Source organism: Acomys minous (genome assembly GCF_964271855.1).
Source record: "Acomys minous genome assembly, chromosome: 13".
Lineage (NCBI taxonomy): Eukaryota > Metazoa > Chordata > Mammalia > Rodentia > Muridae > Acomys > Acomys minous.
The window spans coordinates 86,345,322-86,358,412 of record NC_140495.1 but is presented as its reverse complement, the minus strand read 5'-3'; the positions used below and the strand labels follow the sequence as shown (position 1 = coordinate 86,358,412).

Below are 13,091 nucleotides of genomic sequence, written 5' to 3'. Positions count from 1 at the left end.
TAGGCAGAGCACTGTATACAAAATAAATAAATAAACCTTAAAAAAAAATCAAAAAGTTACAAAAAAAAAAAAAAGAAAGAACATTTTAAGTGTTCCATTTAACAGAAAGCCTTATAAAAAAAAGAAAATCAAAGGCAAGTGAGACAGCTCAGCATGTAAAAGATGCATACTTAATGTCAGAATTCATATGTTAGAAAGAGAGAGCTGAAAATTGTTCTCTGACCTCTAAACACTTGCTGTACCATTTATGTGCCCATACACAATAAGTAAGTAAGTAAGTAAATAAGGAAATGTAATGAATAAATTAAGTGCTAGGAAAATGAGGCTAGGAGGATGGCTCAGTAGGAAAAGTGCTTGCTGTTCAAACATTACGATCTGCGTATGGAGCTGGGCAGTGGTCGTTCACCTTTAATCCCATCACTTGGGAGGTGGAGGTAGAGGCAGAGGTGGAGTCCGACTTGGAGGCCAGACTGGACTACAGAGCCAGGACAGTCAGGGCTTGTTACACAGAGAAACCCTGTCTCGAAAAACAAACAGACAGACAAACAACAACAAAGATCTGGTATGGATCCCTAGTAGCCATTGTAAAAGCTGGGTGTGACAGGACAGGTCAAGGAGGAGTTGGGAGACAGACGAGTGCTTGTGGGGTGCTGGCCAGATAGTCTAGTTGAAACAGCAAACTCCAGATTCAGTGAAAGACCCATTCTCAAAAACTGAGGCATATACTTACGGAGGGGAATACCAAATGCTAAGCTCTGGCCTCACCCATTCCACAGGCTCGTATTCCTGCTCCTGTTTGTGTTCTCTCCCTCCCTCTCTCCCTCCCTCCTATGTTATAGAGAAAAGTTTCTATGTATGTTCTTTCTTGGATTTTTCTGTGAAGTTCTATGTCTTTGATTTTAGTTAATTAACTTTATAACCCACCTGGAGTCTCCTCTCCCTCCTCTCCTCCCAGTCTTCCCTGTCCCTTGTTTTTATTTCAAGTGCTTTTTTCTTTAAAAATAAAAACAAAAACAAAAAACCGTTTTGTGTATGTCTTCGTGTTTGCTGCAGGTAAGCACATACACCATGTGCATGACTACAGCCTGCAGACGCTAGAAGAGGGCATTAGAGTCTTTGGCACTCAAGTTACAGACACTTGTGAGCCACCATGTAGGTGTTGGGAACTGAACACAGGTCTTTTGCTAAAGCAATAAGTGCTCTTAACCTCTGAGACAGAAGTCCTGGAGAATTACACAAATTCTGTGGTCACAGATGCCAGCAGAGACTACTATAACCAGAAAGGCCATCAATCACAGCTGGTAAAGAAAAGTACTTCATGATAATACAAAATTTTTATCTACAAATCCAGTTCTACAAAAAACACTAGAGAGAAAACTAAACTGAAGAGTTTAACTACACCCTACAAGACAGAAGGAATCCATCACCCCAGAACAGTACATCAAAAGAGGGTTAAAAAGTCAACAGCATAACAGAAAGTAACAAGAAGCAATAAATGCTGCTGCTCACTGATAGGCAACTCCCAATATTAATAGTTTCAATTTCCCCCAATAAAAAGACATGGGCTAACAGATTGGATCAGAAAACAGGATCCATCTTTCTGCTACTTCCAAGAAACACATCTCTTCATCAAAGAAAGATTAACACTCTAAGGTAAAAATATTGTAAATGGTGTTCCAAAAAATATACCCAACAAGTGTAGCAATTTTTAATATCTGACAAAATAGTTTCAAACAAAAATTAATCAAGCCAGGCGTGGTAGCGCACGCCTTTAATCCTAACACTCGTGAGGCAGAGACAGGCAGATTGCTGTGAGTTTGAGGCCAGCCTGGTCTACAAAGGGAGTCTAGGACAGCCAAGTCTAGATAGCCTGTTTCAAAACACAAAAAAAAACCCAAAACAAAACAAATCCATGAAAAGGATAATGCAATTCAAAACATTTGTGCACCAAGTACAAGAGCGCCCAAGTTAATAAAAGGAACACCACTACAGCAGAAAACACGCATTAAACCTTTATACAGTTATCTAAACATGGAGTTAAATTAAATGGACCTACCAGACATATAGAGAACACTCCATCCAAACACTAAAGAATATGCTTTCTTCCCAGCACCTCATGGAACCTTCTCCAAAATTGACCACAAACTAGGACACAAATCAAGTCTCAACATATACAAGAAAATTGAAATTACATCCTGCATCCTATCTGACCACCATAGATAAAGCTGGATATCAACAAAAACAGAAACAGTAGGAGGTATATAAACTCATGGGCAAGGAACTCACTACTGAATCAAAAGTGACCCAACACAGAAATCAAGAAAGAAATTAAAAACCTTTAATAAATGAATGAAAATATAACATATAGGACACAATAAAGTCAGTTCTGAGGCAAATTCATAGTATCAAGTGCCTCCTTCATATCTAATCTTAGCAACTTATTGCTAATATTAGCAACTTAACAACATACCTGAAAGCTCTAGAACAAAAAGAAGAAACAGCACCCAAAAAGAGTAGGTGGCAAGAAATAATCAAACTCAGGGATGAAATTTAAAAGAAAAAGAAAGAAACAATAACAACAACAGGTAGGTAGTGATGATGCAAACCTTTTATCCCAGCACCTGGGAGGCAGAGGCCAGCCTGGTTTACAGAGTGAGTTCCAGAACAGCCAGAGCTTACACATAGAAATCCTGTCTGTCTATGAATGAGTGAATGAATGAATGAATGAATGAGAGACAGCTCAGAGGTTAAGAGCACTAGCTGTTCTTCTAGAGGTCCTAAGTTCAATTCCCAGCACCCACATGGTGGCTCACAACCATCTATAATAAGATCGGTTTCCTCTTCTGTCTTGCAGGCAGAACACTGTATACATACTAAATACATCTTTTTTTAAAAAGAGAGAGGGGAAACAAACAAACAAAAACAAAATATAAAGACTCAATGAAATAAAAAGTTGGATCTTTGGGAAAAAGGAAGTCCCAAGTAAATATGAAAAGGAGCATATTACAATAGACACAAAGGAAATCCAAAGAATCATAAAGACATACTTTATAAAAATCTGGGTCCATGGGGATGGAGATATAGCTCAATGATTAAGATCCCTGGATGCTTTCCCAGAGGACCCAGGTTCAACTAGCATCCACATAATAGCTCACTACCATCTATTATTATTCCAGTCCTAGGGGATCTGACAACCTCTGTAGCGCTGCATGCATGTGGTACATACATACAGGCAGGCAAAACATACATATAAATAAAAATAAATATATAAAGAAATAATCTGTATTCCACTAAATTAGAAAGCCTAAATGAAACAGATGAATTCCATGATACATACAACCTACTTGATTTAGATAAAATCAAACAAGCTGTTTAAATAGTCCTATGACCAATTATAAAACAGAAGGAGTAAAAGCTGGGAGTGGTGGTGCAAGCCTTTAATCTCAGCACTTGGGAGGCAAAGGCAGGTGGATCCCTGTGAGTTCGAGGCCAGCCTGCTCTACAAAAGGGAGTCCAGAACAGCAAGGACTGTTACACAGAGAAACCCTGTCTCTGGGGGGGTGGGGGGGGGTGGGGGGAGGGAGCAGAAGGAATTAAAGTCTCCCAACCAAAAAACTACAGGGCCAGATGGATTCAGAGGGAATTCTCCCAGACCTCCAAAGGGGGAAAGAGTACCAATACTCCTCAAATTATTCTGCAAAATAGAAACAGAAGGAAAGTTTCCTAATTCTTTCAATGAAGCCACTATTACCCTGATACCTAAACCACACAAAGACCCAACCAAAATAAATAAAAGTATAGACCAATATCCTCTATGAACAGACACAAAAATCCTCACTAATATACTTGAAAACCAAATCAAAGAGCACATCAAAAAGATTATCCATCAGGATCAAGTTAGCTTCATTCCAAGATACAGGGATGGTACAGCATGCATAAATTGATAAAGGTAACTGACCACATAAACAGACTGAAAGACAAAAACTACAAGATCATCTCATTAAATGAAGAAAAAGCCTTTAATAAAATGGAACAACTCTTTAAGATAAAAGTCCCGAAGAGGCTGGGCACAGTGGTGCACACCTATAATCCCAGCATTTGGGAGGCAAAAGCAGACAGATTACTATGAGTTCAAGGCCATCCTGATCTACTAAGTGAGTCCAGGACAGCCAGGGCTACCCAGAGAAACCCTGTCTCAGAGGGGGAAAAAAAAGTCCCAAAGAGACATATCTCAAAACAATTAAGAAAATTTACTGGGAGGCCTGGTTAAATGAGTCTAGCAACAGGCTCAGATTCTGTTAGTTCAGAGCAGTCCTGAGCCTCCGTTCTTCAGAGGTGGGTTCGTCAGTCCCAGGAAATGCTGAAAAGAGTGGGCAGCCAAGCAGACACGGCCATGACCTGGCCAGATGAAGATAAGATTATTTAAAGATGGTTTCTTACTGCTGGTAGAGTTGGTTAAGAAAGATATACTGCCGGTCTGGAAATCTCCTGCCTTATAACGAAGCCGTGACCTGGCCAGAGTAGCCCGTGAAAGATATGAAAGACATATTAGCGGCCTGGAAATCTTCTGCCTCCCCAAAGCTTCCCCCTGAGCTCTCAAGCTCCCTCTCCCCTTTCTCTGCCCTCATGGCTCGCTGGCTGCCTCTTCCCCTTCCCCCGACCCTTACTCCTCCTTCCTTACCCCAATAAACCCATTTTACACCAGATCTTTACATTCTTTGGCATGGGTCCGCCATGGTAGCCCTTCGCCACATTTACATTTCATAACAACCACTGAGTGAATTTGGTGTAATACAGTGGGATTGCGGGGTGGGGTGTCCTTTTATCTGGCAGCCGGCAGGTGGCAGCAGCAGGTGATGAGGTAAGCCATTGCTCGGTCCCTGAGGACAGATCAACAGAATGGCTTGCAGGCTAACAGCTGTGTTGTTCTGGGGTTGTTTTGTGACAACATCTGTAGTATTTAAGAGCACAGATGCACTCATGCTCTGTGTGCTGGGGCTTTAGAGTTATGATCTCCTTCTGATGGACGATTTACCTAACAGTCTAAAGTCACCTTCTTTGTCTCAGATTAGTTTGGATCAAACTATAAGTTTGTAAAATATTAGAACAGACATCTGCTTTCCTTTTCCTGGAAAATCTCCCGTGTGTGTGTGTGTGTGTATGTGTGTGCACACACACACACACATGTACCAACACTACAAAACAACTAAAACAGTAACCCCAAACCCAAACAACAAATATAATTGGAAAAGAGAGAGGTTCAGTGGGACAAACACAAAGCAACAAGAACCACAGGAAGCAGGAAGACGAAAGAAATCCCAACTTTTTTTAAAGTAAGGAGATGGCTGGACCGACTGGAGAACTTATAATACTAGATGAACTCTGGATAGAGACTTGCAAGTGCCATTTACACTACTCAGGTGGAACGCAGTCTGGAAACGTCCATATCCAGGAGTTTGTTCTCATGTCTTTTCTTAGGCAGACAGACAGACGTTCCATCTGAAAACAGCACAGGAGAAACACCTTAGGCAACAACACCACACGTACTTCCAAGGCGGTGGTTCCATCTTGACAGTGAGCAGCAGAGCCAGCACACATACTCTGCTACCCCAAATAGACTTAGATCTAAGAGTCAGCAGTGCGGTTTTCCTGAGGTTGTTACTGGTGGGGGTGATAAAGGGGTTCAGACTTTGCTCTCTATAAATAGTCCTCGGGCGGAAGACTACTGTCTATTTGATATGGTCAAACGCTTTCCTTCTCAGTAGGGGACCTTTCTTCCAGAGCTCCCAAGTTAGGTAAAGCTGCTCCCTTGGTCACAGTGGCTTTAAAGCAGATTCTTTGCTTCTGATGAACTTTTAGGATGACTGTCTTTTTCTTTCAGGTACATATGCTTTCTAATTTGCAGTCACATACCCCATGTTTCAACTTAAAATGTGGTTAATCTGAATTGAGACGTACTGTAGTATAAGATATATAGCAGACTATCTTAATAGTTTTAAAATACTATTGGCCGCATACCTCTGGCATGACATAGTAATAACAGTGTGACACATTGAATTTCACCTACCCTCTTTTTGCATTTTGAACACTGCTGTTAGAAAACGGCATTCGGGCCCACATTACATTTCTACTGGGTTGCATCACTCTAGATCTATAACAAGCACCAATTACTGAATAGATACACACAGCCCAGAAAGAACCCTGAGGACTTAGAAGAGGCACTGAAAACTCAGCTGACCATATTCAAACTCAGGAAAAGGAATCCTCTGATCCTTTCACTTTTTATCATGAAGCAAGCCAGGAGAGGCTGCCTACAGCAGAATTCTGGCCTGGTCTCTTGTTAGCCTGACAAGTTTCTTCACTTGGAAGTCAAATGCTTCATCTATGGTGTGGTCAAAGGAAATCTCCCTCTTACGGTGATAAGGCCTAAAATCACAGGGAAAGCAGCATTCAGCAACAGTGTGTTCTGGATACATACTACTTTGACTTCTATGGATTTGTTTCAGTAGCTAACTTAGTGATCATGGGATCATATTATAGGATTGGATTTCAATCCTTCTTCCTCCTTCTCCATTCAAATTATTTCCAAATAATTCACTCAAAGGCAGGCCTGGGTATACCTCCTAAGCAAACCTATCATCACTCCCACAGTTATCTTATTTATCCACACCACTATCTACCACTTTCTTCCATATATATATATGTGTATATACATATACACATGGGTCCATACACTAGTGAGTAATTAAAAATAACTTGCACATTCTGGCTGCTGGGATGGAGATACGGCTCAGCTGATAAGAGTGCTTTCTTAGCATGTATGAAGTCCTGGGTTCAATGCCCAGCACCACATGGAGTAGGGGCAGTGGCACGTATCTGAAATCCTGGCACTTGAGAGGTAACGGCAGGAAAGTCAGAAGTTAACCCTCGGCTACGTTAACACACCTGAGGCAGCCTGTGCTACATAAAGCCTGCCTCCACAAGGCTGCTGCCCATTTTCTCAAGACCATTACCAAATGCTAATTCCCAAATTTAATCAGGAACTATAGCTCAGTGGTAGAAAAAAATAAAATGAATGGGCCAGGCATGGTGATGCCCACCTTTAATCCCAGCACTCAGGAGGCAGAAGCAGGCAGATCTCTGTGAATTCAAGGCCAGCCTGGTCTACACAGCCAGTTTCAAGACAGCTATAACTGCATAGAGAGACTCTGTCTCAAAAATAAAAAAGACAAGCAAAACAAAACAAAAGAATGGCCTACACTGCTCTTTTAAGCAGTTTTCCAGGTTAATGAATAAAGAAAAATTATTTGACTAGTTGTGAACAGCAAGAACAAAAGATCACTAAATATACAAACTGTACATTTCTCTTTCCAATGATCACAGGCAGAATTTATAGCTGAAAAATTAATAGCATGCTGGGAATGATTGCACATGCCTTTAATTCCAGCACTCAGGAGGCAGAGGCAGGTGCTCTCTGAGTTTGAAGCCAACCTGGTTTACAGAGTGAGTTCTAGGACAGCCAGAACTACACAGAGAAACCCTAATTTGAAAATCAAAATAAACAAACAATTAATATAACACAATTCCAGAAAAGCTTGACTCAAGTCTTTGCTAGTATAACTCTCCACAGGACCTAAAGTGCACGATGCCAACACAGAGGACGCTGCCCTTCCCTCTGTAACCACAGGAACATAAAGCTACTTTCATATGTACTGAATAATTAAATACATACATATCCATAAGAAATATCTAAGCCACTGCTCTCTGCTGAAGGGAGAAGATTTTAAGTAGCACAGTAAAAGGTTACAACTTACCCAAAATCTTTTCTCAGAAATGAAAACCAAACCAAAGCAAAAGAACGACCTCCTTTTTAAGAAAAGTTTTCAGGTTAATAAAAGAAAAATTATTTGACTAGTTATCGTTGCGTCTTTCCTTGAGAATTTAAATAAACACCTTTCGGTTATGCCCTTAAATACTGAGAAAGACAGATAAAACAGAGACCAAATGCAGAAACATAGCAGTACCCTGTATGGTGCTAGTCTGTGGCTCGGGTCCTTCTCTTCTGTCCAGCCTTGTCTCCTCCGGTCCAGTCACTTTACCCACATAAGCCACCTCTGCGAAGCCAGGAGAGACTAGGAGGGTTTCACACGCGGGGTCTCCACACCCCCTCTCTCCTAATGAAGAATAGAGGATCTCTATTCTAGTGCTCTTACTTCAAATCATTTATCAGGACTTGGGCAGCCGCTTCCACGAGAGCAAATTATCTTTAAAGGCTCTCACTTCCTTGATTGTATAGTACTTCCTCATTTGAACTTTGTGTCTATTGCTCTGAACTATACTTAAGCCAATGAAACCAAGTTGAGGCTTTTTCGGCCTGTATTCAGTTAAATCATGTTAACACAGTATGTTACTCAAAAGCTCCACAGTTCTGAAGCAATAAGACAACACCCTAAATGTCATAACTCACATCCTGCTGAGCTGTCTTGCAGACTCATGAAGTCAACCCTGACCCACAGCTTTCTAAACGCCTTTGTAAAGTGAAGGCGACCACTTCACAGCAGTGGTTAGTAACTAATCAGCACAGAAGAAGCTGAATGTTCTGACAGCTCTACCAGCTCCACCTCCAGCCTAGAGACCGGGATGCTGGGCACTGGCTAGCTGAGCAATGCAGATGCCCTACACAAACAACACAGAAGAGGAACAGGCTAGAGCGCTCAGGACTCACAAGCCTCCCTGAGTCACCTCTCTAGACTCCTTGGTGCTAAACTTCCACTGAAGAATAAGGGGATCTTTTGTTGAGGCTGAAGAAGAACAGGAAAATACAGCCTGCCTTCCTCTTGCATTAATGTCCTGACACACTGGGAGTACAGCAAGAAGCCCTTTGGCCTTTACTATAAAGGAGTCATCTGCTGTATCATTCAGCTATAGACCCTGGGTCCCAGGAGTCTTTAGACGAGCAGAACTGGAAGATACGTGGAGGGCTGTCCCTCCCACGGGGAAGAAGAGCTCAGCACCTGGAGAGGTAGAACTCATATCAAGCAAGCGTAGGGAGAGTAAATTCCACAACTCTGGGCGCTGTCAGTATTTCCAGGGAGACACATCAACAGGCTTCATTTTCATGGTGTAAAACTCAAGTATAAATGCTGACTACAAGCCAGGCATGGTGGCACGGTGACACATGCCTTTAATCCCAGCACTCAGGGAGGCAGAGGCAGGCAAATCACTCTGAGTTCAAGGCCAATCTGGTCTACAAAGCAAGTCCAGGACAGCCAAGGTTACACAGAGAAACCCTGTCTGGGGGGGGGGGGGAAGCAGACTACAGAAGGCAGAATGAAGTGAAAAGTAAAAAGCACAGCACCCCACCCCACCCCGCCCCGCCCCGCCCCGCCCCACCCCGCCCCGCCCCGCCCCACCCCGCAGCCACCACTCCAGCTTCCATCAAACAGTGTGTGTCCTGAAGAGACCTCCTCAGCCTCTACATATGTCACCATAGTGTCCTTATCTTTTCCTTCACCATTATAATCCTCAGAGATTTAAACAGCCAGAAACAGCCTTCTATCAACAAACGAACACAGCTTTGAAGTTTCTGCCCCCTACATCCCATTTCTTGTCTCGTTTCTACTACTTGCTCTTACAGCGGGAACCCTCCCTCCCACTTTGCTGGAGCCCACTTCTCCACAGTGGACTCCACAACATGAGCCTGCTGAAAAGGCTCGTGTTGTTCTTTACTTCTCTACCTTGAGCAGAACCAGTCAGTTGTCATCTGGAAGCCAAGTACAATCCCCACTCAGAACTACTTCACCATCCTCACAGTGAATCTTCTCACTGCGTGAAGACGAGAACTAATCCTGAGAGTTAGCTTCTGACCTCCACATGGAACCATGGCATGTGCACACCAACACACACCAACACACACACACACACACACACACACACACACACACACACACACACTTTTCCTTTAAATTTACATGCTTGAGTGTTTTGTTTGCATGGTATGTATGTATGGGTACCATATGCATGCCTGGTGCCTGCAAAGGTCAGGAGAAGGCACTGAAGTCTCTCTCTAGAACTAGAGTTAGAGATGGTTCTAAGTCACACATGGATGCTGGGAATCAAACCCAGGTCCTCTGCCAGAACAACAACTGCTCTAAACCACTGAGCCATCTCCTCAGACCGTAATTTCTCTTCTTTTTTTTTTTCCCCTGAGATCTTCTGGGAGGTTTTTTTTTTCAGTGATCTTCCTCTGCCACCCCTTCACCCTGCCATTATGCCAGTCTTCCCTGCCAGCCTGATTGAGATCAATCCAGATCCTCAGGACTAGACGTCCACTCTCCTTTTCTGAATAATTTACCCAGCAGGAATTTTGTAAATAGGCTTCAGATTCTCTCCTCTCTAAAAATGAATCTATTGGACTCACCCTCTAGTCATCACCACGCCCTCTCTACTCTTTACACAAACTTTCCTAAGAGTAATCCTACTTCATATTTCAACCCACTGCAGTCTAGAAACATCTCTCATTTAAGGGCACAGTCTTACCTTAAAAATCCAATCTATTAGGCATGTTACCATATTCTTGTAATCCCAGAACTGGGGAGAATAAGGCAGGAGGCTGTAGTCTGAACTACATAGTGACCTTGTCTCAAAAAATAAAAACAAAAGCAATTAAGAAGGCCACATACAACAGTGTGTGGCCCTCATCTTACATTTGACTTCCTCTGGGCCAGTCAGTCTCTGGCCCCCTACTCACTCTTCCTCCCTCCCCTCACTTCTTTTCCTTTCTAAGCATGGTATTGATACAGGTTATTGCTATATAACCCAGACTGGCCTCAAACTTGGGATCTTCCAGCCTCCCACCTACTACCCCTGCAGGTGTTCACCATGAGCAATTATGTTCAAATTTGTTTTGAGACAGGGTCTCACTATGCAGCTTTTGTTGGCCTGGAACTCAACATGTATAGCAATTGGCTTTAAACTCTATATAGAGATCTTTCTGCCTCCCAAACACTTGGATTAAAGGCATGGAGCACGCTGCCTGGCCTCGTGTGGCATTTTTAAATGAGGCTTTCCTGGGAATCCCCAATCCCTTCTGGACCTTCCTGATTGCCTTTACATACGGCTACTACCCAGAGGTTGGCCTTGCATCTGTGCCTCTCGAGTCAGATACAGCCTCTCTGATGAGTTCAACATTTTTCCTGGATCAAGTACTTCTGCACAGAACAGGTCCTGGTTGCACACACTTTTAATCCCAGGACTCAGGGGTAAAGGCAGGCAGATCTCTGTGAGTTAGAGGCCAGCCTGGTCCACACAGAGAATTCTGGGCATTCATAATAGAGAAATCTTGTCTTAAAAGAAAAGACAACAAAACAAAAAAATTATATAGTTTCACATTAATAATACCAGTTAGACTTTACTGAATTTCACACTCAAATAGTTCTGCCAAATACTTTTATGTAGGCATCTGTCTTACTTTCTACTGCTGTGAAAAGACTGTGACTAAGACAACTTATAAAAGGAAGCATTATCCCCACGGCAGGAAGCACAGCGGCAGGCAGACAGAGCACCTCCCTTCCCCACGGCAGGGAGCACAGCAGCAGCCGGCAGGCAGACATACAGAGCACCTCCCTTAGTAAACGGGAGTCCTACAAGGTTACAGATAATCATGCTTGACCTGAGCTGGAAATTGTGGAAAGAAGTATCTGTCGGGACAGCCTGTCTCACTTTGACCAGGAACTTCAAGAAGGAGGGACACAAGGGCTACTTGCTGCTACCACTTCCACCCCTCACCCTGCCCCATAAAAGGCCACAGTCCTTTTTTTTACTCTTCAACTTCCTGCTCAAGAGTCTGCCCCTCACTGTGTACACCAATAAACTATCAAAGGTCAGGCTCCTGTCTGTCTTTTTGTCACCTGTCCCTTTACTCTGTCTCGGAAATCTATCACAGGCCTGGCACTGGAGCAGTAGCTGAAAGCTTGTATCTGATCATAAGCACGAGGCAAATGGATCAGGATTTTTGAAACCGCAAAATCCAACCCCAGTGACTCACCTCCTCTAGCAAGGCCACACCTCCTAAGTCTTCCCCGGCTGGGGACCAAGTATTCAAAAACAAGAGGTTATGGGAGCCAAACTCATTCACGCCACCACATTATCCAAACAACTCAATTCTCCTAAAAGATAATTCATGGTCCTGATGCTTAAAATGAGTCATTCACCTCCTTATTATCTGAAGTACAATTCTTTCTTTTAGCATGTCTTCTCTCAAACATGGCATCACTAGCTCTCAGACTTGTCCCTGTCACTCCCTTTGAACTCCTTCCATGGTCCAACCTTCATCATCACTCAGTCTGAGGGCACAGCTTCACAAACGTATTTCCCACTTCCAGACTTGTCCCCTGTGGTTAAATGCAACAGATTCAGCCACAAATGATCTCTTTCTAAGCAACCTGGTGTTATTATCCTGCATAAGTCCTCCCTTGGCTCCTCCACTAAACTAAAGACAAAGCAGAAACAAAACCCACAGTGTTACCTGGCTCTACCTCTCTCCCCAAGACTTCATCTCCAGGTGTACAGGCCCTCATCTCAACGCTCCTGTCTCCACCCTTACTGAAAGAGCTTCTCTCTTCTTCTTCTTCTTGCTAACATCTTAGTTCAGTGTAGCTTGAACATCATGATTTCAGAAAACTGTCCCGCTCCTTCCCAGCCCCGTTCTGCATCTAGACTGGCTCTGGTAATGCTCTTTTTAACTTCCTTGAGGGCAGAAGTAGAATCCTATGTATGTCGCTGTTATACCTATGCCTGGCATATATAATAAATAAAGCTTAGACTGATGTTGTTGCCTCTCCTTGAAGAGGAAAACAAAGCAGAGACAGAAGTTACATGGCTTTAAAGTCACCCAAGGAAAACTCAGCTGCTATACGACGTTCAGTGGCTCACCTAATCTACCTTTCCTCACCTCTCCTGAACGCAGTCTTTTACTCTCCTAGGTAAACACCCTGCCACTGAGGTACATCCCTAGCTTGGATATACTCTACTCTTAGATCCTCATCTGTATAATCCAACAACTTTATCTTAATTGTCCCTGTATCATGTGC

At 43.0% G+C, this 13,091-nt stretch overlaps 1 protein-coding gene and 1 long non-coding RNA gene across 4 annotated transcripts in view; one reads left to right on the top strand and one right to left on the bottom strand.

The window, feature by feature from the left end:
* The window catches only part of LIMS1 (LIM zinc finger domain containing 1), a 106,360-nt gene that overhangs the window by 63,296 nt on the left and 29,973 nt on the right, over positions 1-13,091 (bottom strand). Inside the window, exon 1 of one of the 3 annotated variants that reach the window (XM_084753592.1) lies at positions 8,025-8,369. The exons of the other annotated variants lie outside the window; for them this stretch is intronic. The gene's annotated coding sequence lies outside the window, so the exon portion shown is untranslated. Of the gene's footprint in view, positions 1-8,024; positions 8,370-13,091 lie in introns of those variants that run through there. 3 annotated transcript variants of the gene reach the window in all.
* Positions 3,170-13,091, top strand: part of LOC311581413 — a 36,959-nt gene continuing 27,037 nt past the window's right edge. The window contains exon 1 of the long non-coding RNA XR_014773771.1: positions 3,170-3,199. This is a non-coding gene — a long non-coding RNA (uncharacterized lncRNA). The remainder of the gene's footprint in view (positions 3,200-13,091) is intronic.